The sequence below is a fragment of the Pinus tabuliformis genome, chromosome 4_2 (assembly GCF_031772625.1).
Source record: "Pinus tabuliformis cultivar Carrire ecotype Pingquan chromosome 4_2, CPIR1, whole genome shotgun sequence".
Lineage (NCBI taxonomy): Eukaryota > Viridiplantae > Streptophyta > Pinopsida > Pinales > Pinaceae > Pinus > Pinus tabuliformis.
The window spans coordinates 873,162,091-873,178,622 of NC_142304.1; positions in this window are offsets into that span (position 1 = coordinate 873,162,091).

Sequence of the window (16,532 nt, forward strand, 5' to 3'; positions counted from 1 at the left end):
GCAGCAAGAAGAAATGAGCAGAAGAACAATGAAGATAATCAGGTAAAGCAGGGACGAATTACAAACAGAAACTATCAGGGACAATCCTTCTTAAGGGTGAACAAAAGCTACAACCAACCACAGGTAAAATCTTCTCAGTTTGGCTCAAGAATAGATGAAAATAGAAATTACAATCAGTTGGCTGGTAGATTCAATAACCGCAGAAGCTTCTTCAATGGACAATGCTTTTCTTGCCATAACTTTGGTCACAAAGCAGCTCAGTGTGTTGCATATAAAACAATCATGACTAGGGAAGCTCAAAAACAAAGAAGTATGACAGGGATTACAAAGAGGACCTATAACAACTTTTCGGTTCTTGAAAATGAAGTTGAATGTTCTATTTGCAATAATTTTGGTCATAAAGACTCTGAATGCAGGAGCAGGTTTCAGGAGAAAAAGGAACAAGCCACGAGCACCAAAAAATGGAGAATAAAGGAACCTCAGACAGAAAGATGTGGGATAGCTTTTTATGCAGAAGGACAGGAAAATCTATGGTACATTGACAGTGGATGTTCGAAACATATGACAGGTGATAAAGAAAAACTTGAATCTTATTCTACTTTAGAAAAGGGAAAGAAAGTTTCTTTTGGAAATGATACTCCTGCAACTATAAAAGGAAAAGGTATTGCTCCTTTGAAAGAAAAGGTCAAGGCTGGAAATGTTTTGTATGTTGATGGATTGAAGCATAATCTACTAAGTGTCAGCCAGATGTGTGATCAAAAAACCGAGGTTATTTTCAGATCGAATGGATGTCTTGTTCGTGATCTTGATACAGGTAAAACAGTTCTCAAAGGCAAAAGAACTCCAAATAATCTGTACATATTTGAAGAAGGACAACAACAATGCTATCTTAGCAAGGATGAAGAGCACTGGTTATGGCATCGAAGGTTGGGACATCTAAGCTTCTCACAAATAAGGAAAGCATGCAAATATCAGGCAGTTCGCGATCTTCCAGATATCAAAATTCCAGACAACACCATATGCAAATCTTGTCAGTTTGGAAAGCAAACCAGAACTAACTTTCCAGAGAAGGAAGGATCAGCTAGCTTGCCTCTTGAGCTAGTCCATACAGATGTATGTGGTCCATTTAGGAAAAGGACACCTCGAGGAGAAGAATATCTGATATTATTCATTGATGATTTCTCAAGGTTTGTTTGGTTAGGGCTTATGAAGCACAAAGATGAAGCATTCGAAAAATTCAAATCCTTCAAAGCATTGGCTGAAAATGAATCAGGACACAAAATTAAGTGCCTCAGATCTGACAGAGGTGGGGAGTTCACATCAAATGAATTTTTCGATTTCTGCGATGAACATGGGATAAGAAGAGAATTCTCTACAGCTAGAACTCCTCAGCAAAATGGGGTTGTGGAAAGAATGAACAGAACTATCCAACAAATGGCTCGTGCTATGCTCGATGAATCAGGTACTCCTGCAACCTTCTGGGGTGAAGCTGCACATGCTGCTGTTATTATTCTTAACAAAACAAATGTCCGAGTAAACAGCACTCAAACACCTCATGAGCTTTGGAGTGGTAAAACTCCTTCCGTGAAGCATTTCAAAATCTTTGGGAGCAAATGTTATATTAAGAATACTGATGAGCAACTTGGCAAACTTGAACCTAGAGCAGATGAGGGCATTCTTCTTGGTTATTCTCCACATAGCAAAGCATACAAGTGCTACAATAAAAGACTTGGCAGAATTGTTGACAGTATTGATATAGTGGTTGATGAGAAGGGATATATTCCTAGGCAAGTTCATCATGAAGACATTGAAGAAGATGAAGGTTACTCTCAAAGGCGAAATGATGAAGAAGAAGAACCTCAAGAAGAAGAAGAATCTCAAGAAGAACCAGAGGAGCAGACAAGAATAGAAGAGAAGACTCCATCCAGATATGTCCAAAAGAATCATCCAGAAACTCAGATTGTGGGGCAGAAAGAAGCAGGAGTACAAACAAGAAGGACACTTGCAGAAGCTTCAAGCTACTTGGCACTACTCTCCTCCACTGAACCACAAAATGTGAAAGAGGCATGCAAAGATGAATGTTGGGTCAAAGCAATGGATGAAGAACTTGAGCAAATCGAAAAGAACAACACTTGGGAATTAGTTCCTAGACCAAAAGATAAGAATGTAATAGGAACAAAATGGGTCTTCAAGAATAAATTAAATGAAAATGGAGAAGTAATTAGAAACAAGGCCAGACTTGTTTGTAAAGGGTATGCACAGCAAGAAGGAATAGATTTTGAAGAGACCTTTGCTCCTGTGGCAAGACTAGAGGCCATCCGAATGTTCCTTGCTCTCTCAAGCTTTCAAAACTTCAAGGTATTTCAAATGGACGTGAAATCAGCCTTCCTGAATGGAGACTTAGAAGAAGAAGTATATATTGAGCAGCCAGATGGCTTCATTCTTGGGAATGATCCAAACCTTGTATGCAGATTGAAAAAGGCACTCTATGGACTCAAACAAGCTCCAAGGGCTTGGTACTATCGGTTGGACAAATATCTTCACCAACAAGGCTTTTCAAAAGGATCAGCAGATAGCAATCTCTATATAAAAGTTGAAAATAACAAATTGCTAATTCTTGTTGTTTATGTAGATGATATTATTTTTGGCAGCAATGAAGAGACTATGAGTCAAAACTTTGCCTTGGTTATGCAGAAAGAATTCGAAATGTCACTTCTTGGAGAATTGACATATTTTCTTGGATTGCAAATCCAACAAAATGAAGGAGGTATCTTCTTGTCTCAAACCAAATACCTCAAGCAGATCTTGAAGAAGTATGGCATGGAAGAGTCAAAGCCAGTTTGTACACCCATGGTTACAGGATGCAGCCTCAGTGCTAATGATGAATCAGCAGCAGTTCACCAACCCACTTATAGATCCATGATTGGGAGTTTGCTTTATTTGACAGGTACTCGACCAGATATTACACATGCAGTAGGAATGGTTGGAAGATTTCAAGCCAACCCAAAGGAAACTCATCTTCAGGCAGTCAAAAGAATCTTCAAATATCTTCAAGGGACCCAAAACTATGGCTTATGGTATCCTAGAAATACAGATCTCACTCTTCATGCTTACACAGATGCAGATTGGGCTGGAAGTGTGGATGATAGGAAAAGCACAAGTGGTGGTGCTTTCTTCATGGGTTCCAGATTAGTATCTTGGTTCAGCAAGAAACAGAGTTCGATTGCCTTATCTACAGCTGAAGCAGAATATGTGGCTGCGGCATCTTGTTGCACACAACTTCTTTGGATGATGCAGACCTTGCAGGACTTTCAAATCACTTGCACTCCACCAGTTTCTATCTTATGTGATAATACTAGTGCAATCAGCATTTCAAAGAATCCAGTCATGCACTCAAAGACCAAGCACATACCAATCAAGTACCATTTTCTCCGGGAACAAGTGCTTGAGCAGAAGGTCAAGTTGGAGTATGTTCCTTCTAAGGAACAAGTTGCTGATATTCTCACAAAACCACTGCCCAGGGAAACTTTTGAATATCTCAGACAAAAGCTGGGAGTAGTTGATGCTTCATCCTGCTGTTGAAGCTTGTCTGTTCTACAGAAAAGTTTGTATACACAAGTTACGAAAGGTATATACGCATATACACGCGGATTTGTAAGGTGAACGCTTGTTGCAGAGATTATATCCGCGTCCATACGCTGTTTCATGCAGGAGAAATCGCGTATATAAAGTTCTGAACAGCAAGGGCAAACTCTGGAGTTCTGAACAGCAATGGGTATGTCAGAATTCTTCAGGCACGGTTTCAGGGGGTGCAGCAGGCACAGGTTCAGGGGGAGCAGCTTAAAAGTCTCATAAAGCATTGTTGGCATTCAGATGTTTTGGTTGTTGATTTCAGGAAAAGGAGCTCAGAAAGAAATCCTGGTTGCTGATCTAAAAAGATGTTTATCATATGCTGCTGGTGACTTTCATAAGTCTTGGTCTAGATCTGTTGTCTCTATGTCATGTATCTCTCTTGTCATATCTCTTTTATGGTGTCAAGGTCATGTAACGGCCTATGTTGGTTTCCCCACTATGCCTGGGATGAATGCTGTAATATAATTGGTTGTTTCTGATATGTCCCCTCTTGGTAGGGAGTATGGATGTATGTATTGAGTCTTTTGGTGATAGGAAGGTCCCTTATGGTGTATAAGTCTTGGTTCTTGTTGAAGAACATCTTTTGCAGATCTGGCCTACTGTCAGGGGGAGCATGAGTCAGCACAGCCAAGCAGAGGTATCAGCATGTCCTCAGGGGGAGCACAGCCCTTTGCCCTTGATGTCAAAGGGGGAGAGTGACTTGGTGTGGTGGTTGCCATCAAGTCCAAAGGGGGAGATTGTTGGCATTATGATTCAAGTGTTGTCCTTGATGGCAACTCACTCAGAGGTTGGTACAGGTGCTCAGAGGTTGGTACAGGTGATGGCAACTTAATCAGAAGACAGATCTTAGTACAGCATGCCAAGGAAGTTCATATACGCAGGTTCGTTAAGCCCAAGTCGCGTGTACACGCTAGTTGGATTCAGAAAAAGCGCGTGTATGTGGAAAAGTACCTTTGGTCCATGGTGGTTAGTCCTTGGAAGTTGTGCCTATGATTTCGGACCATTGTGTCTCGACGGGCGTGTCGATCCCTAGTTTTGAAGTTGATGGTATTGTGTTACTATGGTTTTGGCTCTTGGTATTGAGCAAGGCCTAAGGCTATATAAGGAGAAGAAGATCATTAGGCAAAATCATCTTTCGACAAGGCTTGAATATCTAAGAGAGAAAGAGATCTGATATGCAGGTTCTGGGTTGCTTGATCTAAGCCAAGGAGAGATCACATCGGTTGATGGAAGACTAGATCTAAGGATAGATCGGGATCTAATGGTTTGAAATGCACTATCATGATATGGTTGATTATGCGTATTTCTAGATCTGCATATTGTCGCAATGTTATGTTCTGGGTCTAACTGATGTCTGGTACAGCTGCAAATTGAGAAAGTTTATTTTTAGATCTGTACGCAGGTTGGCTTCGGTAAAAGCGCGTGTATACGCGGGTTTTGCTCATTGAAGTAGCGTATATCTTTTGAAGCTTGATTTTGGGTTTACAGTGGGGTCTGACTGTTATTGCAGAGTTCTGTAGTCTGCTCTGTGTTCTGGTAACTGGTGATTGACAGGGTTCAGTGGTTCAGTGATTCAAAGTTTGGTTGTTTTATGCTTCAATGATCTGTTGTGAAAATTGAATGAATTGGGGTCTACAGATTGTAATGTTGTGCTTCAGGAATATCCAGTCTGAAAATGTATGAAAGGTGGTACCTGAAGGAAAGAAGATTGTAGGTCAGCACCTACGTACTAGTATCTTGGCTAGTACAAGAGCAAAGGGGGTTGGAGCTCCCTTCCAAGGAAGTTTGGAGAACGAGAGAAGGTTGTAGCCTTCTGCAGGTTGTAGCCTGCGTACTGGTATAAGGCTGCACCAGTACAAAAGATTGTAAACTGAAGTTTCATATTAAAGAAAGATAGAGACAACTTGCAGCAGGTGGTTTTCACCCACATTGGGTTTCCACCTTATATCTTGGTGTTCATGTGTGATCTGTTCTGTTATACTGCACCTGTTTACTGTTAATGTGGTGAATAATGTCCTGATGAACTTAACTGAAGAATAAGCTAACTAAATTATGAGTTTTCTTCTTATACGCTGTTTTATTTAGTCACAGTAGCGTGTACACGCTGGTTCACCTAACTGAAGTAGCGTATATGTTTCTGAGCATTGAAAAAGTTTGATTGATCTGATAATACTGATTCACCCCCCCTCTCAGTATTATTTCCAACAATTGGTATCAGAGCAGGTCCTTCAGAGAAGCTTGATCGCTTGAAGGTAGATCATTCATCATGAGCAACTACGAGAAAGAAGCATCAATCAGGCCACCGATTTTTGATGGGACAAATTTCAATTATTGGAAGGTAAGAGTTACTGCATATCTTCAATCTCTTGGTACAGAAGTTTGGAACATTGTAGAAACAGGCTATGCTTTTCCTTCAGCTACTCCTACAGATCCAGCTGAGAAAAAGCAGTATGAAACAAATGCAAAAGCAGTCAGTACTCTATTAGGAAGTATATCCCAAACAGAATTCATGAAGGTCATGCACTTCAAATCAGCAAAAGAGATATGGGACAAAATGATCACTAGCTATGAAGGAGATGAACAGGTAAAGCAAGCTAAACTTCAAACTCTCAGGATTCAATATGAGACTCTCAAGATGTATAATGATGAAAGTGTGGCTAATTATTTTCTTCGGGTAGATGAGATTGTTAATTGTATGAAAAATTTGGGTGAAGAAATAAAAGAGACTATAGTAGTTCAAAAGATTCTAAGATCATTATCCCCCAAGTTTGAATCTAAAGTATCTGCAATAGAAGAAAAAGAAAATCTCCGTGTTCTCACTATGTCTCAGCTACATGGAATTCTAACTGCTTATGAAATGAGAAAGGGAGGTCCATCTGACAGAAGGGAAGCTGCTTTTAAGGCATCAGGAAAAGAAGATTACTATGAAGCAAGCCATGTTCCAGAAGAAGAGGAAGAAGAATCAAATTTTGTCAGAAATCTTCAAAGGGGTTCTGGAAGGTTCAGAGGTAAGCTACCTTTCAAATGCTTTGCTTGTGGAAGAGTAGGTCATTATGCTGCAAAATGTCCTTATAAGGATAAAGGAAAAGAACCTGCTAGATGGAACAAGAAACAAAGTGCAAATAAGAAAAGCTACTACACCCATGAAGATAGTGATGGCTTATCAAACAGTGATGAAGATGAACAAGGTAATAAATATAAGCTGTTAATGGCATTTGAAGATGATGATTATGAGGATGCTGTAGATGTGGATAATCTCTATAATGAAATTACTAGACTCAAGAGATGCATAGAAGAAAAGAGTGTGATCATTGATACTTTGCAATTTCAAATTGATGAAAAGGAAAAACATCTTGAAAAACTAGAAGGTGAAATTGTTGGTCTCAGAAAAGAAATTGAGAAAACAAAAGCTATTAATCTTAAGTTTGTCAAAGGATCTGAAACTTTGGATGAGATTATCAATGTGCAGCGGTCTCCTCTAAACAAGACAGGTTTGGGCTATAATGGAGAAACCTCTCAAGCATCCACCTCAAAAAGTTATCTTGATGCAGCAAGAAGAAATGAGCAGAAGAACAATGAAGATAATCAGGTAAAGCAGGGACGAATTACAAACAGAAACTATCAGGGACAATCCTTCTTAAGGGTGAACAAAAGCTACAACCAACCACAGGTAAAATCTTCTCAGTTTGGCTCAAGAATAGATGAAAATAGAAATTACAATCAGTTGGCTGGTAGATTCAATAACCGCAGAAGCTTCTTCAATGGACAATGCTTTTCTTGCCATAACTTTGGTCACAAAGCAGCTCAATGTGTTGCATATAAAACAATCATGACTAGGGAAGCTCAAAAACAAAGAAGTATGACAGGGATTACAAAGAGGACCTATAACAACTTTTCGGTTCTTGAAAATGAAGTTGAATGTTCTATTTGCAATAATTTTGGTCATAAAGACTCTGAATGCAGGAGCAGGTTTCAGGAGAAAAAGGAACAAGCCACGAGCACCAAAAAATGGAGAATAAAGGAACCTCAGACAGAAAGATGTGGGATAGCTTTTTATGCAGAAGGACAGGAAAATCTATGGTACATTGACAGTGGATGTTCGAAACATATGACAGGTGATAAAGAAAAACTTGAATCTTATTCTACTTTAGAAAAGGGAAAGAAAGTTTCTTTTGGAAATGATACTCCTGCAACTATAAAAGGAAAAGGTATTGCTCCTTTGAAAGAAAAGGTCAAGGCTGGAAATGTTTTGTATGTTGATGGATTGAAGCATAATCTACTAAGTGTCAGCCAGATGTGTGATCAAAAAACCGAGGTTATTTTCAGATCGAATGGATGTCTTGTTCGTGATCTTGATACAGGTAAAACAGTTCTCAAAGGCAAAAGAACTCCAAATAATCTGTACATATTTGAAGAAGGACAACAACAATGCTATCTTAGCAAGGATGAAGAGCACTGGTTATGGCATCGAAGGTTGGGACATCTAAGCTTCTCACAAATAAGGAAAGCATGCAAATATCAGGCAGTTCGCGATCTTCCAGATATCAAAATTCCAGACAACACCATATGCAAATCTTGTCAGTTTGGAAAGCAAACCAGAACTAACTTTCCAGAAAAGGAAGGATCAGCTAGCTTGCCTCTTGAGCTAGTCCATACAGATGTATGTGGTCCATTTAGGAAAAGGACACCTCGAGGAGAAGAATATCTGATATTATTCATTGATGATTTCTCAAGGTTTGTTTGGTTAGGGCTTATGAAGCACAAAGATGAAGCATTCGAAAAATTCAAATCCTTCAAAGCATTGGCTGAAAATGAATCAGGACACAAAATTAAGTGCCTCAGATCTGACAGAGGTGGGGAGTTCACATCAAATGAATTTTTCGATTTCTGCGATGAACATGGGATAAGAAGAGAATTCTCTACAGCTAGAACTCCTCAGCAAAATGGGGTTGTGGAAAGAATGAACAGAACTATCCAACAAATGGCTCGTGCTATGCTCGATGAATCAGGTACTCCTGCAACCTTCTGGGGTGAAGCTGCACATGCTGCTGTTATTATTCTTAACAAAACAAATGTCCGAGTAAACAGCACTCAAACACCTCATGAGCTTTGGAGTGGTAAAACTCCTTCCGTGAAGCATTTCAAAATCTTTGGGAGCAAATGTTATATTAAGAATACTGATGAGCAACTTGGCAAACTTGAACCTAGAGCAGATGAGGGCATTCTTCTTGGTTATTCTCCACATAGCAAAGCATACAAGTGCTACAATAAAAGACTTGGCAGAATTGTTGACAGTATTGATATAGTGGTTGATGAGAAGGGATATATTCCTAGGCAAGTTCATCATGAAGACATTGAAGAAGATGAAGGTTACTCTCAAAGGCGAAATGATGAAGAAGAAGAACCTCAAGAAGAAGAAGAATCTCAAGAAGAACCAGAGGAGCAGACAAGAATAGAAGAGAAGACTCCATCCAGATATGTCCAAAAGAATCATCCAGAAACTCAGATTGTGGGGCAGAAAGAAGCAGGAGTACAAACAAGAAGGACACTTGCAGAAGCTTCAAGCTACTTGGCACTACTCTCCTCCACTGAACCACAAAATGTGAAAGAGGCATGCAAAGATGAATGTTGGGTCAAAGCAATGGATGAAGAACTTGAGCAAATCGAAAAGAACAACACTTGGGAATTAGTTCCTAGACCAAAAGATAAGAATGTAATAGGAACAAAATGGGTCTTCAAGAATAAATTAAATGAAAATGGAGAAGTAATTAGAAACAAGGCCAGACTTGTTTGTAAAGGGTATGCACAGCAAGAAGGAATAGATTTTGAAGAGACCTTTGCTCCTGTGGCAAGACTAGAGGCCATCCGAATGTTCCTTGCTCTCTCAAGCTTTCAAAACTTCAAGGTATTTCAAATGGACGTGAAATCAGCCTTCCTGAATGGAGACTTAGAAGAAGAAGTATATATTGAGCAGCCAGATGGCTTCATTCTTGGGAATGATCCAAACCTTGTATGCAGATTGAAAAAGGCACTCTATGGACTCAAACAAGCTCCAAGGGCTTGGTACTATCGGTTGGACAAATATCTTCACCAACAAGGCTTTTCAAAAGGATCAGCAGATAGCAATCTCTATATAAAAGTTGAAAATAACAAATTGCTAATTCTTGTTGTTTATGTAGATGATATTATTTTTGGCAGCAATGAAGAGACTATGAGTCAAAACTTTGCCTTGGTTATGCAGAAAGAATTCGAAATGTCACTTCTTGGAGAATTGACATATTTTCTTGGATTGCAAATCCAACAAAATGAAGGAGGTATCTTCTTGTCTCAAACCAAATACCTCAAGCAGATCTTGAAGAAGTATGGCATGGAAGAGTCAAAGCCAGTATGTACACCCATGGTTACAGGATGCAGCCTCAGTGCAAATGATGAATCAGCAGCAGTTCACCAACCCACTTATAGATCCATGATTGGGAGTTTGCTTTATTTGACAGGTACTCGACCAGATATTACACATGCAGTAGGAATGGTTGGAAGATTTCAAGCCAACCCAAAGGAAACTCATCTTCAGGCAGTCAAAAGAATCTTCAAATATCTTCAAGGGACCCAAAACTATGGCTTATGGTATCCTAGAAATACAGATCTCACTCTTCATGCTTACACAGATGCAGATTGGGCTGGAAGTGTGGATGATAGGAAAAGCACAAGTGGTGGTGCTTTCTTCATGGGTTCCAGATTAGTATCTTGGTTCAGCAAGAAACAGAGTTCGATTGCCTTATCTACAGCTGAAGCAGAATATGTGGCTGCAGCATCTTGTTGCACACAACTTCTTTGGATGATGCAGACCTTGCAGGACTTTCAAATCACTTGCACTCCACCAGTTTCTATCTTATGTGATAATACAAGTGCAATCAGCATTTCAAAGAATCCAGTCATGCACTCAAAGACCAAGCACATACCAATCAAGTACCATTTTCTTCGGGAACAAGTGCTTGAGCAGAAGGTCAAGTTGGAGTATGTTCCTTCTAAGGAACAAGTTGCTGATATTCTCACAAAACCACTGCCCAGGGAAACTTTTGAATATCTCAGACAAAAGCTGGGAGTAGTTGATGCTTCATCCTGCTGTTGAAGCTTGTCTGTTCTACAGAAAAGTTGGTATACGCAAGTTACGAAAGGTATATACGCGTATACACGCGGATTTGTAAGGTGAACGCTTGTTGCAGAGATTATATCCGCGTCCATACGCTGTTTCATGCAGGAGAAATCGCGTATATGAAGTTCTGAACAGCAAGGGCAAACTCTGGAGTTCTGAACAGCAATGGGTATGTCAGAATTCTTCAGGCACGGTTTCAGGGGGTGCAGCAGGCACAGGTTCAGGGGGAGCAGCTTAAAAGTCTCATAAAGCATTGTTGGCATTCAGATGTTTTGGTTGTTGATTTCAGGAAAAGGAGCTCAGAAAGAAATCCTGGTTGCTGATCTAAAAAGATGTTTATCATATGCTGCTGGTGACTTTCATAAGTCTTGGTCTAGATCTGTTGTCTCTATGTCATGTATCTCTCTTGTCATATCTCTTTTATGGTGTCAAGGTCATGTAACGGCCTATGTTGGTTTCCCCACTATGCCTGGGATGAATGCTGTAATATAATTGGTTGTTTCTGATATGTCCCCTCTTGGTAGGGAGTATGGATGTATGTATTGAGTCTTTTGGTGATAGGAAGGTCCCTTATGGTGTATAAGTCTTGGTTCTTGTTGAAGAACATCTTTTGCAGATCTGGCCTACTGTCAGGGGGAGCATGAGTCAGCACAGCCAAGCAGAGGTATCAGCATGTCCTCAGGGGGAGCACAGCCCTTTGCCCTTGATGTCAAAGGGGGAGAGTGACTTGGTGTGGTGGTTGCCATCAAGTCCAAAGGGGGAGATTGTTGGCATTATGATTCAAGTGTTGTCCTTGATGGCAACTCACTCAGAGGTTGGTACAGGTGCTCAGAGGTTGGTACAGGTGATGGCAACTTAATCAGAAGACAGATCTTAGTACAGCATGCCAAGGAAGTTCATATACGCAGGTTCGTTAAGCCCAAGTCGCGTGTACACGCTAGTTGGATTCAGAAAAAGCGCGTGTATGTGGAAAAGTACCTTTGGTCCATGGTGGTTAGTCCTTGGAAGTTGTGCCTATGATTTCGGACCATTGTGTCTCGACGGGCGTGTCGATCCCTAGTTTTGAAGTTGATGGTATTGTGTTACTATGGTTTTGGCTCTTGGTATTGAGCAAGGCCTAAGGCTATATAAGGAGAAGAAGATCATTAGGCAAAATCATCTTTCGACAAGGCTTGAATATCTAAGAGAGAAAGAGATCTGATATGCAGGTTCTGGGTTGCTTGATCTAAGCCAAGGAGAGATCACATCGGTTGATGGAAGACTAGATCTAAGGATAGATCGGGATCTAATGGTTTGAAATGCACTATCATGATATGGTTGATTATGCGTATTTCTAGATCTGCATATTGTCGCAATGTTATGTTCTGGGTCTAACTGATGTCTGGTACAGCTGCAAATTGAGAAAGTTTATTTTTAGATCTGTACGCAGGTTGGCTTCGGTAAAAGCGCGTGTATACGCGGGTTTTGCTCATTGAAGTAGCGTATATCTTTTGAAGCTTGATTTTGGGTTTACAGTGGGGTCTGACTGTTATTGCAGAGTTCTGTAGTCTGCTCTGTGTTCTGGTAACTGGTGATTGACAGGGTTCAGTGGTTCAGTGATTCAAAGTTTGGTTGTTTTATGCTTCAATGATCTGTTGGGGTCTACAGATTGTAATGTTGTGCTTCAGGAATATCCAGTCTGAAAATGTATGAAAGGTGGTACCTGAAGGAAAGAAGATTGTAGGTCAGCACCTACGTACTAGTATCTTGGCTAGTACAAGAGCAAAGGGGGTTGGAGCTCCCTTCCAAGGAAGTTTGGAGAACGAGAGAAGGTTGTAGCCTTCTGCAGGTTGTAGCCTGCGTACTGGTATAAGGCTGCACCAGTACAAAAGATTGTAAACTGAAGTTTCATATTAAAGAAAGATAGAGACAACTTGCAGCAGGTGGTTTTCACCCACATTGGGTTTCCACCTTATATCTTGGTGTTCATGTGTGTGGTTTTTGATCTGTTCTGTTATACTGCACCTGTTTACTGTTAATGTGGTGAATAATGTCCTGATGAACTTAACTGAATAAGCTAACTAAATTATGAGTTTTCTTCTTATACGCTGTTTTATTTAGTCACAGTAGCGTGTACACGCTGGTTCACCTAACTGAAGTAGCGTATATGTTTCTGAGCATTGAAAAAGTTTGATTGATCTGATAATACTGATTCACCCCCCCTCTCAGTATTATTTCCAACAATTGGTATCAGAGCAGGTCCTTCAGAGAAGCTTGATCGCTTGAAGGTAGATCATTCATCATGAGCAACTACGAGAAAGAAGCATCAATCAGGCCACCGATTTTTGATGGACAAATTTCAATTATTGGAAGGTAAGAGTTACTGCATATCTTCAATCTCTTGGTACAGAAGTTTGGAACATTGTAGAAACAGGCTATGCTTTTCCTTCAGCTACTCCTACAGATCCAGCTGAGAAAAAGCAGTATGAAACAAATGCAAAAGCAGTCAGTACTCTATTAGGAAGTATATCCCAAACAGAATTCATGAAGGTCATGCACTTCAAATCAGCAAAAGAGATATGGGACAAAATGATCACTAGCTATGAAGGAGATGAACAGGTAAAGCAAGCTAAACTTCAAACTCTCAGGATTCAATATGAGACTCTCAAGATGTATAATGATGAAAGTGTGGCTAATTATTTTCTTCGGGTAGATGAGATTGTTAATTGCATGAAAAATTTGGGTGAAGAAATAAAAGAGACTATAGTAGTTCAAAAGATTCTAAGATCATTATCCCCCAAGTTTGAATCTAAAGTATCTGCAATAGAAGAAAAAGAAAATCTCCGTGTTCTCACTATGTCTCAGCTACATGGAATTCTAACTGCTTATGAAATGAGAAAGGGAGGTCCATCTGACAGAAGGGAAGCTGCTTTTAAGGCATCAGGAAAAGAAGATTACTATGAAGCAAGCCATGTTCCAGAAGAAGAGGAAGAAGAATCAAATTTTGTCAGAAATCTTCAAAGGGGTTCTGGAAGGTTCAGAGGTAAGCTACCTTTCAAATGCTTTGCTTGTGGAAGAGTAGGTCATTATGCTGCAAAATGTCCTTATAAGGATAAAGGAAAAGAACCTGCTAGATGGAACAAGAAACAAAGTGCAAATAAGAAAAGCTACTACACCCATGAAGATAGTGATGGCTTATCAAACAGTGATGAAGATGAACAAGGTAATAAATATAAGCTGTTAATGGCATTTGAAGATGATGATTATGAGGATGCTGTAGATGTGGATAATCTCTATAATGAAATTACTAGACTCAAGAGATGCATAGAAGAAAAGAGTGTGATCATTGATACTTTGCAATTTCAAATTGATGAAAAGGAAAAACATCTTGAAAAACTAGAAGGTGAAATTGTTGGTCTCAGAAAAGAAATTGAGAAAACAAAAGCTATTAATCTTAAGTTTGTCAAAGGATCTGAAACTTTGGATGAGATTATCAATGTGCAGCGGTCTCCTCTAAACAAGACAGGTTTGGGCTATAATGGAGAAACCTCTCAAGCATCCACCTCAAAAAGTTATCTTGATGCAGCAAGAAGAAATGAGCAGAAGAACAATGAAGATAATCAGGTAAAGCAGGGACGAATTACAAACAGAAACTATCAGGGACAATCCTTCTTAAGGGTGAACAAAAGCTACAACCAACCACAGGTAAAATCTTCTCAGTTTGGCTCAAGAATAGATGAAAATAGAAATTACAATCAGTTGGCTGGTAGATTCAATAACCGCAGAAGCTTCTTCAATGGACAATGCTTTTCTTGCCATAACTTTGGTCACAAAGCAGCTCAATGTGTTGCATATAAAACAATCATGACTAGGGAAGCTCAAAAACAAAGAAGTATGACAGGGATTACAAAGAGGACCTATAACAACTTTTCGGTTCTTGAAAATGAAGTTGAATGTTCTATTTGCAATAATTTTGGTCATAAAGACTCTGAATGCAGGAGCAGGTTTCAGGAGAAAAAGGAACAAGCCACGAGCACCAAAAAATGGAGAATAAAGGAACCTCAGACAGAAAGATGTGGGATAGCTTTTTATGCAGAAGGACAGGAAAATCTATGGTACATTGACAGTGGATGTTCGAAACATATGACAGGTGATAAAGAAAAACTTGAATCTTATTCTACTTTAGAAAAGGGAAAGAAAGTTTCTTTTGGAAATGATACTCCTGCAACTATAAAAGGAAAAGGTATTGCTCCTTTGAAAGAAAAGGTCAAGGCTGGAAATGTTTTGTATGTTGATGGATTGAAGCATAATCTACTAAGTGTCAGCCAGATGTGTGATCAAAAAACCGAGGTTATTTTCAGATCGAATGGATGTCTTGTTCGTGATCTTGATACAGGTAAAACAGTTCTCAAAGGCAAAAGAACTCCAAATAATCTGTACATATTTGAAGAAGGACAACAACAATGCTATCTTAGCAAGGATGAAGAGCACTGGTTATGGCATCGAAGGTTGGGACATCTAAGCTTCTCACAAATAAGGAAAGCATGCAAATATCAGGCAGTTCGCGATCTTCCAGATATCAAAATTCCAGACAACACCATATGCAAATCTTGTCAGTTTGGAAAGCAAACCAGAACTAACTTTCCAGAAAGGAAGGATCAGCTAGCTTGCCTCTTGAGCTAGTCCATACAGATGTATGTGGTCCATTTAGGAAAAGGACACCTCGAGGAGAAGAATATCTGATATTATTCATTGATGATTTCTCAAGGTTTGTTTGGTTAGGGCTTATGAAGCACAAAGATGAAGCATTCGAAAAATTCAAATCCTTCAAAGCATTGGCTGAAAATGAATCAGGACACAAAATTAAGTGCCTCAGATCTGACAGAGGTGGGGAGTTCACATCAAATGAATTTTTCGATTTCTGCGATGAACATGGGATAAGAAGAGAATTCTCTACAGCTAGAACTCCTCAGCAAAATGGGGTTGTGGAAAGAATGAACAGAACTATCCAACAAATGGCTCGTGCTATGCTCGATGAATCAGGTACTCCTGCAACCTTCTGGGGTGAAGCTGCACATGCTGCTGTTATTATTCTTAACAAAACAAATGTCCGAGTAAACAGCACTCAAACACCTCATGAGCTTTGGAGTGGTAAAACTCCTTCCGTGAAGCATTTCAAAATCTTTGGGAGCAAATGTTATATTAAGAATACTGATGAGCAACTTGGCAAACTTGAACCTAGAGCAGATGAGGGCATTCTTCTTGGTTATTCTCCACATAGCAAAGCATACAAGTGCTACAATAAAAGACTTGGCAGAATTGTTGACAGTATTGATATAGTGGTTGATGAGAAGGGATATATTCCTAGGCAAGTTCATCATGAAGACATTGAAGAAGATGAAGGTTACTCTCAAAGGCGAAATGATGAAGAAGAAGAACCTCAAGAAGAAGAAGAATCTCAAGAAGAACCAGAGGAGCAGACAAGAATAGAAGAGAAGACTCCATCCAGATATGTCCAAAAGAATCATCCAGAAACTCAGATTGTGGGGCAGAAAGAAGCAGGAGTACAAACAAGAAGGACACTTGCAGAAGCTTCAAGCTACTTGGCACTACTCTCCTCCACTGAACCACAAAATGTGAAAGAGGCATGCAAAGATGAATGTTGGGTCAAAGCAATGGATGAAGAACTTGAGCAAATCGAAAAGAACAACACTTGGGAATTAGTTCCTAGACCAAAAGATAAGAATGTAATAGGAACAAAATGGGT